The sequence below is a fragment of the Tinamus guttatus genome, unplaced genomic scaffold (assembly GCF_059628265.1).
Source record: "Tinamus guttatus ecotype Peru unplaced genomic scaffold, ASM5962826v1 Tinamus_guttatus_pri_ptg000208l, whole genome shotgun sequence".
In the NCBI taxonomy this organism is placed as follows: Eukaryota; Metazoa; Chordata; class Aves; order Tinamiformes; family Tinamidae; genus Tinamus; species Tinamus guttatus.
In genome coordinates this window covers 301,170-321,424 of record NW_028288742.1, presented here as the reverse complement: position 1 = coordinate 321,424, position 20,255 = coordinate 301,170, and the positions used below count along the sequence as shown (strand labels likewise).

Genomic DNA, 20,255 nt, shown 5'->3' with positions numbered 1-20,255 from the left:
AAAGCATATTTTTTGCGAAAAAGAAGAGGCATTGGTGCAAGTCACCTTGCTCTAGTTACGCTATGCAGTTCTGCTCATTGGCAGTACATTCCTCCAGAAAGCCAGGGCATCTGAATGGAGCAACAAAAAATTTGCTTCTTATACAATTTTAAGGAGGTAGAGATGGTATTGAAAACAGATCTGAAGATATGTTTATATACTCAGAAGATACACACACATACACACATATATATATATATATATACTGGTTTTTGTTGTTTATTTTTCTAATTATGTTATGTAGATCAATGCAAGTCAACAGTATGAATTATACCATTCCACTGCATACACTCATTTACAACAAGGAAGAGTCTCATATGATTGTTCAAGGAGAAAAATAGACCTAGGACTAGAAGAAGGGTAGCTATGGAGGTCTTGCCTTCGGACTATTAGCATGATTTTAGTGCTCTTCATTATCAAGAAAATTTCTCCCTATTGCTACCCAGGCTTATTTTCATATGGAAAGATGGATTGTTCAGATCCAGTATAGCATGGTATCAAAAGAAGAGAGAGTTGTGCACAGAAATGTTGCCATTTTTGATGTGCTAAATATCCCTGAATGTTTTGGAATTGAAAACCTTTGTGGTAAAAATACATGCACTGGAGAAAGGATGATGCTTTTCCACTTGTACTATAGAGCACTCATGACACCTGTAGACTCTGTAAAATAATAAATTATTCATCATAGAGCTGACTGCTTTGCTTCTGTATGGACAATTCCCTTCTTGTTCCCACATAATTTAAAATGGACTAAAATATATAGCATATTTTATGAATTATGGATATCGCAATGGACTTATTGCTGACTTAGGCTTGTGCATTCATTATGTCCTGATGAGCATCAGTTAGCCATACCATTATCTATAAATTCAGTATTTACTATCTGTTAGATATAGCTATGTGGAGCACGACAGCATCCCACCCTTTAATGTTTAATAGTCCGGCAATAATCCCATTCTGCCACTGATAAACTCTCTGCATAGTTTGCTTGAGAACTCATAAAGGTGACTTGCTCTTTGAAGGTAAATACATGTTTTCATTGATTCAGGTTCCAGTTCAGACTCATGAAGTGGCAAGTGGTGAGCAGTTCTCGTGGAAGCCAGGCCAGCTGAACCACTAACTACAGCTCATTGCAGCTCACTCCTGCAGTTCCATGTTCTTAGCATCTGTGACTTTAATCCAAAGTAAATAAGATTTTACCCCGCATGAAAGTGAAGTGACAGAGGAAGGGAAAGTGACAGAGCCCTTCAGGTGGAAGATTTTCTCTTAAGACTTATTTCATAGTTCTGCTCCCTTATCAATTTAAACTTTAAATTCAAACCGTTTGGGGAAAAGATATAATCAGATCAAAATCAAGAAACAGCTAGCTTCTCCGAAAAAGGAAAAGTCAAATCTCTATTTCTTCTTATTTGAAATCACGGTGTGTAAATATTCTCTCTATATATAGAAAGTAAATCATTGTCATTACGTACAATGCAGGATGTGGAATCATTTTGCTATGATTGACTAAACCAACTCATAGCTGGAAAAGATCTGTTATCTGAACTGAATAATAAAAAATAAAGAAGCTGAAAGAATGAAGAAAAAATGCATATAAATATATATATGTGTATATATATATATACACATCATATATGTATATATATCTTTCTAAAAGTTTAACTGGATAATTTAGTCAGAACTGGGCAGACATTATGTGACATCAGGAACAGAGTAAAGGCAAAAAATATCATCATATTCATGCAGTTGATGAATGATGTATTAACTGTGCACAAATTGTATAAAGCATGCCAGGCAGATTGACAAAATTTGGCAAAAATAATTCAATCCACAGAGTCAAATTATGCAATAAAAACAAACTAGTGCTACTCAAACTGGTACATTTCACTTAAAAATAAAGCGGAAATCTTCCTAGATTTCCAACCAATCATAGATTCCACTTGTTTTGGCCAAATTTTGGTCCCTTTCTAGCGCATGCAATACATGAGAATGTTTTCACAGTGATACAAATTTTGTTGTTATTCAGTTTTTCTGGGCACCCATCACATCCATTTATTTCCCAGGACTGTGATAAAAATATATTTTAAAAAAAATACCACAGAGGATGTAGACCAGCCATTATCTTTAAGATAAATAAATCTTTTTTTAAAAAAAAAAGATTTTCAATGATACTAACTTGTGTAGGAAACACATGATATTTTACAGGATATTGTGTGCACTGTCACCTCATTGCCTTCTTCAGTAGCAGTCTGATATTATTTCTCCATAACACTCAGCTGCTATGCTCATAATATGTTTGAAATATTGAAAGAGGACACTTCCTTTTTATTTAAACCAATGATTTCAGTGAAATGCTTGTGTATTTCCCAAAACATTCACTGTCAACTCTCAAAGTCCCCCAAAAGTCCCCAAACACTCATTATCAGTGAAATTATTCAAGTGTAATTCAAATATCTAATTCAGTTGCACCATGTGATGTTAATATACTTTTCCTTGTGTGCTGTATATATTAAATTGTTATCATATGTATTCCATACTAAACAAATCCCTCACAGAATTCTTGCCACTTAAAATCTGCTCTGTCATCAGATTGAACAGATTAGCATTATATTGATTTGTTTTGAGCATCTCTCACTTTTTTTTTTTTTGTTGTTGGGAGGAGTGTTTTTTTTTTTCAGTTTGCTTTGTGTTACTCATACATTTCCCACAGCCTGCTCACTCTAGTAGCAAACAGAAAATACCAGTTAGGTTTGAAGAAGATGTGGTCTCAATCATGGACAAATATGGGCTTCCTCAGCAGCAATAAGAACAGAAAACCCTAAACAGCACACACACAAAAAAACAGAACAAACAAAAAAAACCATAAAGCTTAGTTCATGAGATACACCAGCATGTTGTTTACTATATTTTTCTCTTCTTCATAGCTGTTATGACTTGAAGTCCACAAATGGGGTAAAAAAATATACATATTGATATGATATGATATTTTGGATGAGTATTTCCTCCTTTGGGACAGGTCGCAAGTAACTAGATTTCTTCCTCCTTCCATCCTAGGAAACTTCTGAACAATTTTGGAGATTTGAAACACCTCAAACTAAAGCAAGAAGTTGCAGCATAAGCTGTACGAGAATACAGTATGCTTAGCCAGGTTATAGAACAGGTTTTGAGAAAACCGCAAGGAACTGAAAAACTAAGGAGGGGCAAGGAAATGTTAGAACCGATGCAGCTGGGGAAAAAAAAATATTCCCAAGATTTTTAAACTTTGTGTTTTACTTTTTCAATTGCATAAATTTGTTTAGGAGTAGAGGGAGCCGTCGCACAAAGAACACCACTTGTAAGGATCTCACTCAACACATTTCGTGAAGGAAATTAAGCAGGGACCTAGCTAATTACTCACAGTTCTTGGAAGAAGCGATATTGGCTCACTTCCTGGCTCCACACATATTGCCTTTATTAGTCGTTATACAGCAAGTGAATCATACATGACAGAGCCGGTCTGGCTCTAATATTCTGAGGTTATCTGGTCCTATTTAGTGAAGTTCCCTAGAGATCCAGATGTCCCCACAGCCTCTGTGACAGTGAAAAAGAAGCAGAACTAGTCTCAAATGGACTTCTGTTCTCCGCCACGCATCTCTCCTCTCTGGTTAGGTTGCCCCAGCGCAAGGAGAGGAAATGGATCTAGGTGGACTTTGACAAGTCACCTCATTTGTTCACTTCCTCCTGGATTTAGGCATGATCATGTGCACTTAAATCATTACAGCATCCTCAAAACAGGGTTAAAAAAAGCAGCCTCTGAGGTTAATATGGAGAAGTGAAATGAGACACTTCGTATAACTTGAGATTTGTTTATTCTTTTCATTGTTCCAAGGAAAAATCCAGATCCTCCCAATGTCAGAGATTGCATCAAACAAAAAACACAGGCCTGGCCATGTGTAACGCTCTGGCACTTTAGATCACTACTCTCACTAGAGATAAGCAAGTTCCAAAGCATTCTAGATGTCCATCTATTTTTGAGAATTCAAAGATTTTGTTAAATGTTCATGACTTAAGAAATCACAGCTTTAAAACTGGTAGTGAGAGGCTCAGTTTGTTTTTTTTGTCATGCCTTACTACTGTCACTTGCCAGTGAATGTTTACAGACTCACTCTGTCTCTGAAGACAGTGTCAGCATTAACGTCTCATACCTCTCCTCCCCTCAGTTTCTTTCTGTTCTTTGCTAGCTATGCCAAAAGCAATATGGCAACCTGTATCATTAAGGCCAAGTGGAAATCATCCTTCAGCTAGGAAAATATTCCAGTTAGGAGAAGTTCTGTGGAAACTCATCTTTTTCAGTCTGGTAAGCTGAATTTGTGAGCTTTCTGGAGAGTTTTCAAAGACAGGTGTGTGAGGAGAAAAACTCTGCTCCAAAAAAGCATACAGAAAAGAGGAGAGGAGGCTTTTAGATGTATAAAGTCTAAGTTAACGGAATATGTAGATTGACTCTGGGGGTCTGGATAGAGCTTAGCTCAAGTGAAATTGCACTGGGAAAGAAGTGGCAGAAGGTAATGACAGAGAAAGAAGCTAGCCGCTTATTTTCCTTTTATCTGTTAGCTTAAAGAAATGAATGTGAGTACACAAAGTAATTAATAATTGAGGTCATAATCAGGCAAGATTGGGAAAGATTCATTCACATGTGCTGTGAAATACAAAAATAGTATTGCTGATGGGAATAGTTTTACTAATATTAAAGAAGTTCATTACTTAGGGTTGGATGAAGTATTTACTGATGTCCAGGCCAGGATGTTGCCCTGTCTCAGCTAGAGACATATTTTAGAGCTGCTTTCGACAGCAGAGGTAAAACAGTGAAGAAACAGAATGCAAATTGCTACTTTCTGGAGCACTTTTCTGGCTTGAATCCACAATGTTAGAAAGAAGTACAAATTAAAAAACAGGTGCAGTATGTCTAAAGGCATTTAGGTGCCTAACTGTCTCTACAAACAGTATGAGCTTCTGAGGAACTTGGCAAGTGCAATAAATCTTAAAAGGACATGACATTCTTATGCATACCAGCTCTTAAACCACCACCAAATATTAAAGGATATGGTTAAAATAGCTGCTCTGATCTATTCCAGAGGTGGCTGAATTATCATGCAGATAAGCTATATGCCAAACTCCCTGCGTCAGCAGTGTGAGATTACATATTATAACTCACATTTAGCAAGGTGGTTTTAAGGAGTGTTATTCAGGGACCCGCAGCTGGGAATGTTTACACACAGGGACGATAGCTGGGGTGGGGGCAGCCACCGAGACCGAGGAAACTCAAAGTCAGGAGCCAGTCAGTCAGTCAGTCGGTCAGTCACCAGAGTCAGACCAGCCAAAGGCTCCAGATGAGAGTGTGATCATGAAAAAGCTGAAATGAAGGCTACCCCAAACCAAAGGGCAAAGCAAGAAGAGCATCCAGAAATCCGTCTGTGCTACAAGGCAACGCCCTGGATAAAGACAAGCCAAGACTACTAAAAGATAAAGCAGGTTAGTCAAGAGGTAGGAGCAAGGTAAGGGATTTAGACCAAATGGGATGCAAGGCAATGAAAACAATTTGTGGAGTTGCTTCCTGTACCTGAAATCAGAAAAAAAAAGAGCAGCCTCAGCTAGCCCTCAGCTAGCCAGGCTTATCAGGACACAGGCCTCACGGGTAGCATTTCAGCTCAGTTCCTGTCGACAGTGCCTTGATAGCTTAGTCAGGATCTGAGAGAGGATGTGACGTGTCTAAATTGAAGCATGTGATCAGTTTTATTCATTTGGTGTATATATATATAATTATTTATTTATTATATTATATTTATATGATTTGCATGTTATATTTATATAAATTACATGAAGGAAAAATGTGCATAGTGGAATCAATAGACTCTCAAGTTTCTTTTACTCCATCTTATGAAATGTATGAGGTTCTGGGAGAGGAAAGTGGTCGGGGTATGTGATGAAGAAAGGCAGCATCTCACAGCACTCCTTGGCTGCAGCACTAGGTTACAGTCCTTGCTCTCCAAGCTCTCCTGCCAGATGTGCTCACAGATCCAGCCAATCTCTGTTCAGGGCCACAAAGCTTACTCTTTCTGTAAGAGCGGTGACAGAGAGCTAGACCTTGCTGTGAAGGAGATGGGCAGCAGTTGCTTGAGTTTCATCTCAGCATGAGACATAACAGGTCTGTAAATATGGATAACATTCATTCCTGAAATGTGGCCACATCAGAAGCAGACTGTAGCTATGAAACTGTGCACAGATTAAAAGTAGGTGTATGCTTCAACAGCTTGCTGATTTGCAGGCTTCGTAATTGTCAGGGGACGTTAGAAGGCTACGCCATTAGCTTAACTCAGGCATACAGTAGAAGTCAGGCAATCACACTGTAGGAATGTGTGGGAATATCAGTATAAATGTGCTTTACTCAGATGTCTCTAGTCCATTATAGGTGCAGGAGTAAGGAAGTCTGCTTCAGGACACTTTACACAAGCTGCTGCTATCCGCAGTGTGAAACGCTTTGCTTTTAAAAATCCAAACAAACTCCACACAGCTATGTAAAGTAATTATTATGGCTTAAAATCATGGTGTAGACCAGTGCAAAGAATAACAGGCTATATATTTTCAATGTCAGTTCAACATCTTTGGCAGTTCTCAGTAATTAAACTGTAAAGAAATAAAAGTGATTTTGGATCCAAAATGTTATAATTAGCCCAACTACTAGAAACGTGAGAGGAATACATGTGAACAAGAAGCATTGATAATTGATCAAATGCAAAATAAAAGTTTTCTCTTTTAAAAATAAGACATGTGATGAGAAAACAAAAAATATTTATGAAGTCAAACGACTTTTAAATCTTTAAATTCCCCACATACCTTCTAGGATTATAGTAACCTGTGGAAGGTCATTATAGTTATAAAAGAAAAGATTAAATAAGCACTTAAGCAGACATAAATAAAACAGACAGGTTAAAAGCTATTAAATTGAACAAGACTAGAGGGAAACCTAATCAGCGCTATAAAGGAATCCAAACTAAAGCAGAAGGAAGCCAACACAATGTTGGGAATGGATAAGAGGATGTAGCAGTTTTGGAAGTAAAATGTTGTGTGAAGTCCCAAGTCATTTTACTGCACTGAGAGTTCTTGGCTTCTGAGGAAAAGCGCACAAAATTCACTGCGGTAAAACTGTTATAGGAAGCTCAAAATTTTTCCCTCAATTCCTGCTCCCCTTTCCCCTCCCCCATCCCACACCCACACACAAAGCAGGGAATAAAAGTTGCGTGGAGCTGATAAGGTAGGGAGTATGGATGAAAACTAGTAACTTGAAGGACGCCTAAGGGAACAACCTGCCACCTGGCTTGATTCAACAACTGCTCAACTGAAGAGTGGGACACAGCGAGGGCATGGCTAGGCTCCGTGGATTACGAACGCGCAGAAAGAAATAGTGTCTGGAATGGAGTCAGGGAGGTCATGGAGATGCACTTGTTGTTGTGTCTGTGCTAGAAGTGCAGCTTGGTTTCCAAGCTTAAAGGTTCACTTCTCTGAGGGAAAAACAAGTAGACAGTATGTGAAGGAAAAATAAATAATAAAAGGAAACATGGTTATATTTTGTCAGTTTTGTGTTCCAGGGATGCAGCTCCTCTGAATTCACCAAGGGACAAAATCAGTGATAAAGCTGGTAAAATGAAGGATGGATTACACCCCAAGTGTGGATATTTCTAAATAACTCTGCTTTATCATTATTATTATTTAATTTTATTTCTCAATGAACAAAAAATAAACAGGAACATTTTGTTAAAGGGATCTCTATGCTCAAAAGACACGAAAAAGTACACATGCTTTCTACAAAATGAAAAAATACTGTCTGATTGTATGAACGAAAGTAAAATGTTATGGAGGTTAGCATTTAAAAATGTACATGCTGGTACCATGCAAAGGTATCTCAGCAACTCTATTCTCCGTGTTTCAAGTACTGCAACCTCCAAAATTTGTGTAAGTGTTGTCTTTTAATGACAACTGATGTACCTGCCATTAGGGAGGCATAGACAACACCTAATTCAACAGCATCAATCAAACGCAGGTCACCACATTCATTAAGGGTGCATCTGTCACAACCGATCATTTTGTTCTCCCCGATTTTAATATGCAATTTTGCCAACATGTTTACTGGAAGTATTATAACATCTTCCTGCACTGAGAAAACCCAAAAGGCCTATTTATCTGGTTCAACTGTATGCTTGTTCAAACACAGTGTTACATGAAAAGCAGAAGATTGACATTTCCCCCAGAAGACAGGTCTAGGATTTGACTTCTGAGTGGAGCAAATCCGTGGGTGAGGAAGAGTGCTTTTCTACAAGCCCCCTAAGTCATCCTGAGCAAAATGCCTTGCATCTGCAAGGATGCACCAAGGGGAACCATCAGTCACAATTGCTGTGCTTTAATAACACTAGACTCAGGAAAAGCAGGCTTAGCATCCTGATCTTATTTTCTGTGCACGCTGGGATTTGATGTGCGTTTAGGAAAAGTAGGCTAGGAACCCAAACAGCGCGAGGAAATCAAAGCAGCCTTGGGCAAAGAGCGCTTCGTCCAGCCCCAGACTGAGCCCTCAGGTGATCGGGCTCCGCGTGCATTCAGCATTAAAGAAACCGCCCGGGGGACGAGCGCACCCGGGGGACGAGCGCACCCGGGGGACGAGCGCACCCGCACGCCGGGCGCGCCAGGCTGCGGCTCCCGCGGCCGCGGCGGCTGCGCGGGGGGTGCGCGCGGCGCCCGGGCCAGGACGAGGAGGACGAGGACGAGGAGGACGAGGGTGCCCCGCGGGCGCCTCGGGATTGGCCGCGTGGCCGCGCGGGGGGCCGGGCCCACGCTGCCCCCCGGCCCGTACATCTGCGGCGGCGGCGGCGGGCGCGGGAGGCGGCCGGGGCGCCTCTCCGTGCAGCGGAGCCGCCCGCTCTGCCGCCCGCTGCCCGCGGCTGCTGCGCCGCTCTCGCCGCCGGGCCCGGCGCTGCCGCCGCCGCCGCCACCGCCGCCTATGGGCACCCGCCGGGCCGAGCACGGGCTCCGCGCGGCCGCCCCCAGCAGCCGCCCGCGGCCCCGCGCCGCCCCCGCGCAGCGCTGAGCGCACGGCCGGAGCGGGCTGAGGCTGCCCCGACTCGCAGGTACGCGGCGCGGCTCGGCTCGGGAAGGGACGGGAAGGGAAGGGAGCATCCCGCGGCACTGACAGCCCCGGCCGCCCCTCCACGTGCGGGCGGCGGCTCCCGGGCGGCTGCCCCGCGACGGGGGGACGGCAGGGGAAGGGGGGAAAAAGGGAAAGCGCACCCGCAAACGCCGTGTCTGGGAGCTGTGCCCCTTTGTACCTTTCTTTCTTTGCTTTGGGTTAATGATGGCTCGTGATTATGAAAGCGCGCGAGGGAGCCGCTCCAAGAGCAAAGAGCGTTGCTTTAAGTCACGAATTGGGGATGTGTGTATCTACATGTGCATATATATGTACACATACACTGTTCTCCCCCAGGTAAGGATTGTAGTGCTACAGACATGTCTTCCTCCAAGGCGCTCCCGCTTGGCTTTCCGCTGCAGCTAGCGTAATGTTGTTTGCACTTTCGCAGATCTTGCGGAATTGGAGTCACAGGTCTTCTGAAAAAAAAAAAAAAAAAAAAAAAACTGCAGTGGCATTTGTTGGCTGAGCAGATCTTATTTTTAGCATGCTATTGTGAAAGCGGTTATATAACTTTCGGTGGATTTTTGAGGGCAAAATTAGCAGCTCGTAACAAGTTAAACCTCTCATTTTCAGAGAGAGGAGGAATAAGGAAAGCCCAGTGAGAAGAGGCGGGTGAACTTCAGCCCTCAGAAATTCCTCTGGCAGGCATCCCCACAAGGGAAAGCTGCAGGTTAAGGATCCGCACGGTCCTCGTGAGAACCGTGTAGCAGCAGGTGCAGGAGCGAGCAGCGCCTGCCCAGAGCCCTAATTAGCAGGGTGTTTATCAGGCCGCTTCAAGGCTATTTCTTACTAAACCAACATCACTTTGGGCTTTTTGCTTCTCACCACTGCGGATACAATACAGGTACTGTGTTTCCTTAGGGGATTTATTTCTTGCTTCAACTCCAACAAGTACATACCATCTGAAAGATTTATTTAGAATACCTGTTTTATTTTACTGTTTTATCACTTGCTAAGCTTGGTGCATGGTTTTCAGCCTGGCTTTTCCTCATCTCTTTTCCAAATGTTAAAATTAAGGAGAAATAACAACGCTCTAAGATTGTAAAGCAGAGCTCGGAGAGAATGATTTAATAGCAGGAAGGTGCAGCAATCTGCTCATTACTGAGAGTTCGGGCATCAGGGTTCTCTCTCAGTGCTCAAGGCTTTAAGAAAGTGGCCTGCTTTTCTTGCATGACCCTCATGAAGCAAAGTGCCACTGTCCAAGAGGTGCAGTTAAATCCTAAATCCTAAAAGTCTGTGCATGGTGAGGCTGAAGCGAGTGGAGGTGTTTGTTAAACTTCTGTCAGTGAAATCCGCCTGCCCAGTTTCTCGCTCATCCCTGCATGTCTTGCAAAGCTTGGTCACCTGGAGAGAAGGTATGTTTGATAACAGTCTTCTGTTGCAGGATGCCAGGTATGTGACATGGGCTCGTACTCGCGTCTGTAGGATCTCTAAAAGGGTGGCACATTAAGATCCATTAACCTCGTTGTTTTAATGGATTCATTTAGTGATATGTTTGCCTTTCATTTGTCTTCTAAATAGACTATGGTCATGAAACTTTACTTTTAATGTGGAATAGAACAAAGGCATGTCATGCTGCAGATTTAAGTAGGGGGGATTTTTTTGTTGCTCTTTCCATGATGTCAGATGAAGGTAAACGTTAATCTGAAATGCTAGCTGTATCTATATAAAATCCATCCTTTTGAAACTGTTTGGTTTCTGTCACCATTTGCCAATGCCTATGACAGTATAAATCAGGTAGATCTAGATCATCTTCTTCTGTAATAAATAGTTTGTCCTATTTCGGTTTTATTTGATAGATTTATTAGTGGGCAAATTCCAATTTACCATTGTCTGATGCTCGAATTAGAATCATTCTGATGTAAATTAGTAGGTAATTGTATAGTACTATGAACTTGAGGAGTCACTGTAGATCTAAAGAGTTTCTTCAAGAACAACACAAAAAGCTCTTTCGCTTTACTGTCATAGATGCTCTTTGGACTGCTTATCCGTTTATATTAATGTTGTGATTCATATCGGTAGTGCATTTTTAAAGTCCCTGTTATTCCAGCTTATTGTCCATCTTGCATATATCTCATAGTGGTCCAGCTGGATTCCTTTAGGATGAATCTGACCTGGAAGATGTACTTGAGTCATTGCTAGAAATTCAATGGACTAGAACTAGTCTGAAGTAAAACCCTGTAAATTGCATTTAGCATTGACATAGTCTTCAGTACTTAATATTTTGCTCTATTTGCTTTGATTGGGTTCTGCTACTTTCTAGCATAGACATAGCCAATTTGCAGTTTGCCAATTTGCCCCGTGCAGTTTGAAGCTGATTCTTTTTGTCTTTTCAAGGGGTCATGGCAGTTCCCTGCTCCTTGCTCCATTGCTTCTATGTTTTCTGGTGAAGATGTATAAGCCTTCTGATTAAGATGTATAAGCTTCTAGCTCAGCAAGAGCACGGCTCTGCAGCAAACTGCAGCCGGGCTAGTTTTGCATGCACACCCTGAGCTCTCCCCAGTTCTAAAGATGACCTCCAATCATCAGTTTTTTATTTCCTTATTGCCTGGCATGATATGACAGACTACTTTTTGAGCAAGAACTTTGAGTAGCGGAGCCTGGTGCTTGACTGGTGAACGTGAGCACGGCAGCTGCGTTTAGAAACAGGCGACTGATGTTTCTCTGTTTCTGTTTGTGTGTCATTGGCTGCAGCCCTGGTGTGTAGAAGGTTCACAAGGCTCTGTTTATGCTCCTCATTTCATTTGGGAGTGGTGAAAAATGTTGGCTTGAGACGCAGAAGCTGTCATTTGGAAATGTGTATTCTGGCTGCCTACATTTCCCAGGCTGCACCGTTAGTCGCCCTTTGCGCAAGGTGCCGGGTGCTGCTGCTCCCTGGGTCCCAAAATGCCATGGGAAAGAGCCTGGCCAGAGTCCAGCTGCCACAGGCAAGTGGTCATGTGTGGTGTCCAAGCAGATGTTTGAAAACATCCACTCAAAATATATATAAAAAATGCCAAAACAATGCTCAATAGTTTTGGGTGGGTTTTCTTTTTCTCTGCTTTTTTTTTTTTTCTCCAGTTTTTACTGCAAGTTGGAAAATCTTCACTTCTATGAGTGTTTGGTGATTTCACTGATTTTCTGAGCTTTTTTCCCCCTTTGTTTGCTTTGTGACAATTATTTTAAATAGAAAAAGATTTTGTTATTTATAAACATTCTCTTTTGTATGAAAACATTTCCAACTAGAAAATGCATTTTTGGAGTAAACGTGGATCCAATTCTTCCTACTCAGTGACAGAAGATGGTTGTCATTGCTGCAAAAAAGAGACTATAGTGTCTGAAGTGTCAACATTTCAGTTTTACACACATGTCCCTAGGAAATATGATGGAAATCATAGAGTTGTTTGTGTGAATAATACAAAGGTACTCCGTGTTCTGGATCACCGGGAATGCTTCAAGGCTGCTTGGAGAATGTAGGAAAAAAATAGTACTGGTCAAAACAATAGGAACTGAATATAATGGAGCTTCTCCCTCACAGATGACTGTTTCTGTGACAAGAGATTGTCCGCTCCAAACTTCATTCCCGTGCGCAGCCACCTTGTGGCATGAAGTTTATCCACTTTATAAGATCATTTTTGCAGCTCAGTTAGGAAAGGAGATGAGACCATAAGAATCTGTCCTGCGCCAGGACTTCGAAGAGTAGAACCATCTATGTTGCAGTATCACATGTGATAAAATCATGGAAACTGCAGTTGTAAACTGCCTTTGTAAAAAAGCAGGGTTTTTTTTTCCCCCCTGGGCATAGCTATGATTTTTTTTTTTAATAGATTTTTTTTTCTTTTTTTTTTTCCCTGCTGTTGTTGCAGTCTACATAACGCCTGTCAGAGTGGCACATTTTAGGTTAGTTAGGAAACAAAGAGAGATTTACTCAGGTCAGTGTTTCATAGAGGCCACATACTTCTATATAGTATTAGTTACTCTGAATATACTTGTGCATAGGAATATGAATGTTACTGTCTTTACTACAAGCTTCTTCATAGAAACAAAAGAGTATTTTTTTTTCTCTCATTCCAGACATTTTTTGACGTCATTGTTGTACGGAAATAAGGATTTGAAGAACCTGTCATTTGCAATGAAAATAAGAGGAAATTAAAATCATGATACATCCAAGTACAAAAAGTCTCATAAATATTACATTTCTGCTTATGTTGTGTTAAGGGAGCAGGAGAACTGAAATGCACTATGAAAGGAAAATATGTTATTTACTCTCCAAATTTCACTTTGGAAACAATTTTTATTGAGTGCGATGGAGAATGCACAAATATAACATCAGACTATAGATTTAACAGCAGTAAATCCTAAAAATTGCTTACATTTTTAACTTTTTCTAAAACTTTAATATAGCTTTTGTACAAGTCATGCAGAATGGATCATTTACTCTGTCTTGTGCAAACACTTGTTAGAGTTGGAAAGGCACATTGAGCTGGTGCTACAAGTGGACTAGATGCCTTTCTTCATTTGTATGTAGCTGTATTACATATTACAGCAATGTGTAGTCTCTATTATTATGCTTAAGTGTTATTATGATAGCACTTAATAACCTGCTATTCTAAAATAATGCTAATAGAACAATAAACAGCATTGTTTTGTTTTGTTTTTTTTTTGAAAAAAGCATGATCATTTATGGCAAGAAACAGCATTTTTATCCTAGTGCAAATCCTTGGACCTAATCTCATTTTCAGCAAGACCAGGGCACTAGTCTGGTTTAGAGTCGAGCAAAATCCTGCCCATAAATCTGGCCATTCTCCAGACTGATAAAATCTGGGAAGTAGTCTTTTAAAGAATTGTGGGAATGATTGGAATAGAGGTGTTATTAGGCCTCCTATCCAAAGAGAAAACATCCCAGCTCTCAAGCATGAGACATCCTTGTTGTAAGCAAACCATCCATCTGTGGTTTGTTGTTTTCTGTTCCAACAGCATTTGGAGCAAGTTCCTCAGAGAAATAAGAGGTTGACAGGAAAGGAAATACATGAACTGGTGCTGTGTTGCTTTTGCACGTACTGGGTACATCAAGTAAAGTTCCCTGATGAAGGAGTGATGGCTACTGCTTATGTTTAGGTTTTAACTTGCACCCTGTCTTTCAGATTCCTACGCACAACAGCCTTATAGTAAGCACATTTCTTGATTTTGCTCTATATTCTTCATTAATAGAGTCAATAGAAATTTTCCCCAAGACTTCAGTAAGAACAGCTCTCGTTCAGATCAAGAGTGAACACTGAAAAGCAAAGCAAACTCTATGCACCTTAGATTCGGTGTAGGCAGGAAAAGCCTGTTATCTATGTCGCTGATGTTTCTGTTCCTTACTAATGCTGATCCTTGACTGAAGTCATAGTACAGAACTATGTGTAACTGAAGATGCAAATATCACTTAAACTGATTATTGGAAAAAATATTATTTTATTCAAAAATCATAGAAAAAAAGATCAGAATAGCAATGACATATGTTACTTTGCTGTATGTAATGATTCTTTCTCTGCAGGATCCCTGAAACAGCTATGTGCAATGCATAGAGGTGGAAGCTGAATTAGTTTCTGTGACCTTAAGCTTTGAGGTTTCCAAAGTCCCCTGTGCCAGTTATATGAAGTTATTCAACTAATAATGCACAATCTAGGTTATTAATTTGTGTAATAGCAAAATAAATCTCACCTTTGTAAACTAGAAATTCCTTCCAAGTGAAGAGAGGCTTTAAGTACAGATTGTACTACAATAAATCTAATTTGGTTTTCTTTATCTGCTTTTGTTTATTTTTTTCAAGTCCTCTGCACTTGATGTTCTTTCTTCTTGAAGGAGCTCTGAAAAAAAAAATATTGCAAGCCGCAGCCTATTGTTTTCAGAATATTATGTCCAAAATGCCAGTTACTTTATCCTTCAACTCAGGTAGACTGCTTCCAACTATAAAAAAAAATTAATATCAGTATTTCAATAGCTGCCTTTAAAAGTATAATGCATGCAAACACTATTTTGAGTACTTATCAGAAATTGCCAGTCTCTTCATAAAAATAACCTTTTTTTCCTTTAGTTTATACTCTAAAAAATTAAAGTTCCTTTGGAAACAAGTTTGTTGTGCCATTCCAACTTGAGCCTAGTTCTTTTCTGGACATCTCTAAGGTTTCCTTAAATGAAGAATATGATATTACATGAAGAATGTTATTTTTGTTAGCCAGAGAGCTGTACTATGTTTACTATAATAGGATTAAGGGAAATTTGAAAGTCAATGCTAGCTTAGTGGGAAATTGATAAATACATGTTGTACTTGCAGGAACATTCTGCCCAGTAGTATTAGGAAATTTATCACACTATTTATTTAGCAGTTCAGGCTTTATCTGACAAAAACAGATTTGTTGTCCATTTAAAACTATGCCAGACTTTTTAAAGGCTTTACAATATAGATGTGATTTGCAGAATCTGAACTATTATCCTGGCATAGACATCTTGTCCCATAGAATTGTGACTCTAATACCATAGATTCTCAAAATAATGGCTCTGCAGCTTATGGATCCTGTTGCTTTCCAAAGTCTGTGGTTTGATTCTTGGCACTTTTGGTTAGATAAAGTATTATAGCCACAGTCATAAAGAGTGATTTTTCAGAATCAGTGCAACCTAGACTAGGGTGTAGCTCCTTGGAAGACTTATTCTGGAAGAGGCTGAAACAGCAATATCTCTGGATCCATATCTGGTATTGGCAGGCTCTTCGTTAGAAGTGATGGCAGTCCAGTCTTGTAGTTACTAATGTTTGTTTATTTGTGCCACAGCCAATGTCTGAGCTAGAGAGTGAATGCTAGAGAAAGAAAAGGCCACAGGCATAATTTTCCATTCCTAAATGCATGTTAAAAGATCATCAGATATCTGCCTTTTTACATGGACAGAAATGCTGCACATGAGTAAAACGGACCAAAGTAACTTTCCGATGAGCTGTGTACAGGCAGTTATTTGGAAAATATTGGAGTACATAATTGCAGTGCACTATTGTAAATGTTTTCGCTGCCTTCACAATGGCAAACGTCCTGCAAAAGTGTGCAGCTTCTTGCAGCGTACTACTGAAAACCAGAAGAGGCCAGTAGCCAATTCCCAAAATGCAGGATGGAGCCACTACTGATTATAGAAACTACTACTGTGAGCTGTTCATGCTGGGTATACTAATAAAATTATCTGATGGAGACAATCAATCAGGCAAATTCGTTGACTTTCACCCTGCTAACCTACTCCTGATATCTAAATCTAAAGGAATCTTTCTAATCCCGTACAATAAATTTGTGCAGAGGAGGAGGACTAGTTTTAATAGTATCTTTCTTAATCTCTTAATAATATCTCTCCTGAGTTCCTTTTCTACCCAAACTAATGTTAAAATGTGTAGAATGTGTCACTGGAAATGACCTTTCTTGGGTACCTGAGTTGTCTTTTCATTATGGTCCATGACTCCCTATCACAATGGCCATAGTATGGTCCAGGGTGTGGTGGAGTTCTGGAACTACCAATCAGGATGGAAATTTTTGCTTAGGTTTTGCAGGTCTGCTCTGGTGATGACTGAACTGAAGGTGCATGGCTCAGAAGTCCTTAAAATATATATTTCTTTTCCTCAGGAGAGACTGTTGTGTACCCAACTACATCGGCAATCTGGACTTAAGGTCTCGGGAAACCTTAGTTCCACCAATCTGTGCTGGGCAACTTCATGTGCTCATTAAAGAAAGCTGTATCTCACCTTATCATTAGTTAAAACGGAATGCTGCCGATTTGAACTCTTCTGCTTAGCCTCATCCCCGAAGATAGGCTATAACCAAAGTGCTTGCGGTTTGTTCCCTTATATACAAATTGTAACTCAAGGCTGTGGCAAGTTGCCAGTTCATCTACTCTACTCGGATGCCAGCGTCATTTACTCATATAAATAACTGTATAGCAGTCAAACACGATTGACTTAAGCTGTTACTTTTTTGGAATGTGTAAAATATGGGCAGATTCTGAGGTGTTAATACAGTGGGTGATGCTTTTTTCCCCACGGTGAAATTTAGGTGTCTATGCTGAGAATATTAAAATGTATTTGTCACTACAGTTATCATGGATTTAGATTGATCTTTACTGTTTGTAGGAAAACACAAAATAATTCATAAAAAACCTAGCTTTTTAATTGTTATATTAGCATATGAATGACTAAATTTGTCGCAGTCAAAGGGAGACAATTTTTCAGTAAAAGTGAACTGTAATTTAGGATACTTGAGTTATTAAATTCCCAAAATCAGATTTTTTTCTCATTTTTTTCCTGAAAAATGCTACATTTGAAAAGAAGCTTGCTTTGCTATGTATCAGAGCATCAAAATCCACTGTAGCTTTTGAGCAAATAGATGCACAATATTAGTTGCTAACATATTGCTTCAGTCAAATAATAATGGTGGAATTTTGCGGTTGACAGTCATGTTTTGATTTTGCTTGTAAAAAAGACTTTGACTTCTGCCAAATTATAAGCTTTTCCTAAAGCTTCTGCAATGGCAGAATCATCTGATCACCAATTTCTCTAGCGTTTTAAAAGAACCATTCCAAACTCTTACAAGCAAGTGCTGCTCTTGAAAGTGAGTAGTGTTACTTGCTTGTGGTGCCGCTGGCTATGCCCACTGCTGACACCATGAAGATAAGTCTACACCTGCATTGAATGGATCATCCTGTGCTTGGCTCTCCTCATAGCGTACTAAGAGAAGACCAAGTTGCTTTCCTTGTGATAACGGGAAAGTCACCTGGCATGTCTAAAATTTTGCCCTCAAAACTGACTTGGACTGGCACAGACATTCCGTTGTGAATGTTGATATAAGTTTTCAAAACTCTGTTTGTTCTGTAATTGGCAATCCTTTCAAATACAGGACCTTGGTAAGGTATCTTGAAAACCCTGGTGTTGCTGGGTGGCATCTAGTAGTCTGGCTCATAAAATAGCCCAGTGTGGAATATGTTTGCATAAGATTGCTAGAGAAGAGACAGCTCAAAGTCTGGCATTCCCAAATTTCCTGACACTATAATTATTTAAATGCCACATTATGGGTTTTAAGACCTCTGCAGTTTGCAAATGCTGTTATTGCCATTTCATCTGTTAAGGGCTAAGGTGTTTCTATTGTATATAGACTTCTTATTAAATTGTGTTTTATATATATATATATATATTTATATTTATATGGATATATATGTTCTACATACTACTCATAGTTGTCCACAAACACATATACATATGAGTAGTATGTAAAATGATCCTACATATAGATGCAAAAAAAAAAGATGATTTATTTTACTCCAAAGCCTCTCAGCATGTGAATTCTATTGAAGATTTGCATGCACTGGATTAAATTAGTTCTTGTAGAGGGGAATACAACAGTGCATTACTTCAAGGCAGTGCATAAAATATTACGCTTTTTTAAAAGGGCACTGTTAATGGTGCCTACTACATAATACAGTCCTGCCCTTCATGTTTTGCCCTATTTTCATTATTACGTATTTCTGAACTAGTACATGCAAATCTCCTCCTTATGGTTTACATAAGGTCATGCTTATCTGTAAAGTGTATTTTTTTTTTATCTGAGTAAAAGAAGAGGACAACAGCTAATTGCATGTGCTCTTTTCTCAGTGCACTTTTCTCTTTTGAAGTAGCTTGTCTAACTCTCAGTACATGTATCCTGGGGAACTTTTGGTTGACATATGTTAATAGGTAACTTTCAAAACAGCTATGTAAATATTTAATACTTATAAATTACATGAGTTTTTAATTCTGTAATTATTCCATAGGGCTTCTAGGCTTTCTTGTAAATTTGTGTACGTAGAAAAATCAGATTTCATTGCAAGTTTAAGTGAAATAACCAGGGTACTTTGGGGTAGGGAGTTGCCCTATTAAAACTATCTTCACTAGAGATGGTTTAAAGAGTTGAAATTAACACTTCTGAACTTCATTCTTTAAGAGTCACCTTATTTATAGCAAGATAAATGCACTTTCAGCTTTAACTGCACAGAGCAGCAAAAACATTCTTTGGATAGCCTAAGTAATTTGAAATATATCCTCTCTTGAAAATCTCAGAGTATCTGTTCAAGAAGATTGGAAAATTAGGGGGTGTATACTTACAGCCTAAATTGCAGAATATACAACTACTACTTGCATATTTTTTCAGGACTCTTAATTCCCTTTAATTACATGGATTTTTGGAAACATTATAAACAATGTTTTCACAAAGTTTGTAGAAGAAATATCATGTCATACTAGAAATATATATGAGAACTTGGTAAGTGTATTCAATAGGAAATTTAAATCATTTAATGTTTTTACATAACAGGAAAAGAGGGAAATGCAAAAAGTGACAGATATGAAAAATCAGTTGAAATTTTCACTTAGCTTTACATACGGGGAAATATAAGTAAATACAAGTAATAAACAGTTTGGAATTTTACTTAAGCATGCTTTTTTTTTTAACTTGAGCATTTCTTTACCTTTTAAGAAACCTTTAGCTTTTAAAAGCTCTTTTTTTTTTTGTTATGTACTATTTACTTGCTCACTGGTTAAACATTTTTTTAAATGGAAAATGAACACACTTCCTAAGAAGCACTTACAAAATGTGTCTTTATAATGGGGTCTGTCTGTAAGCATAAAATCCCTAAGGACGTGACCCTTTTCTAGGGGCTTGCTACTGTTAGAACCATTCAGAAAATCAACTGGAATCTATTCCGAATCTATTCCTCCATCGGCGTGTGTGAGGGATCTTGCTTCTAACTGTTAATAGTTTTGAGTAACCTTTTCAAGTATTCCTTGCATGTCAGTTCTTGGCAGATAAACTTACTTACTTATTCCCTATTGGCTTATCTCTGAGGGATGATTTAGCTTTATCACTATTTAGTCATCTTCATCCTCACGCTATGTAGCCATGTCTGACCAAATCATTTTGTGGCATACAGCTATGTCTCCAGTGCAAAGTTGTAGCTGGAAATGTACACAGAAGGAATGTGCAAC

General features: G+C 39.4%; 1 protein-coding gene across 2 annotated transcripts in view; it reads left to right on the top strand.

The window, feature by feature from the left end:
- The first annotated feature begins 9,148 nt into the window (after nucleotides 1-9,148).
- GREM2 (gremlin 2, DAN family BMP antagonist) overlaps nucleotides 9,149-20,255 on the top strand; it is a 34,464-nt gene continuing 23,357 nt past the window's right edge. Inside the window, exon 1 of one of the 2 annotated variants that reach the window (XM_088524163.1) lies at nucleotides 9,149-9,191. The gene's annotated coding sequence lies outside the window, so the exon portion shown is untranslated. Of the gene's footprint in view, nucleotides 9,192-9,925; nucleotides 10,095-20,255 lie in introns of those variants that run through there. The other variant, XM_088524164.1, reaches the window with a different exon arrangement.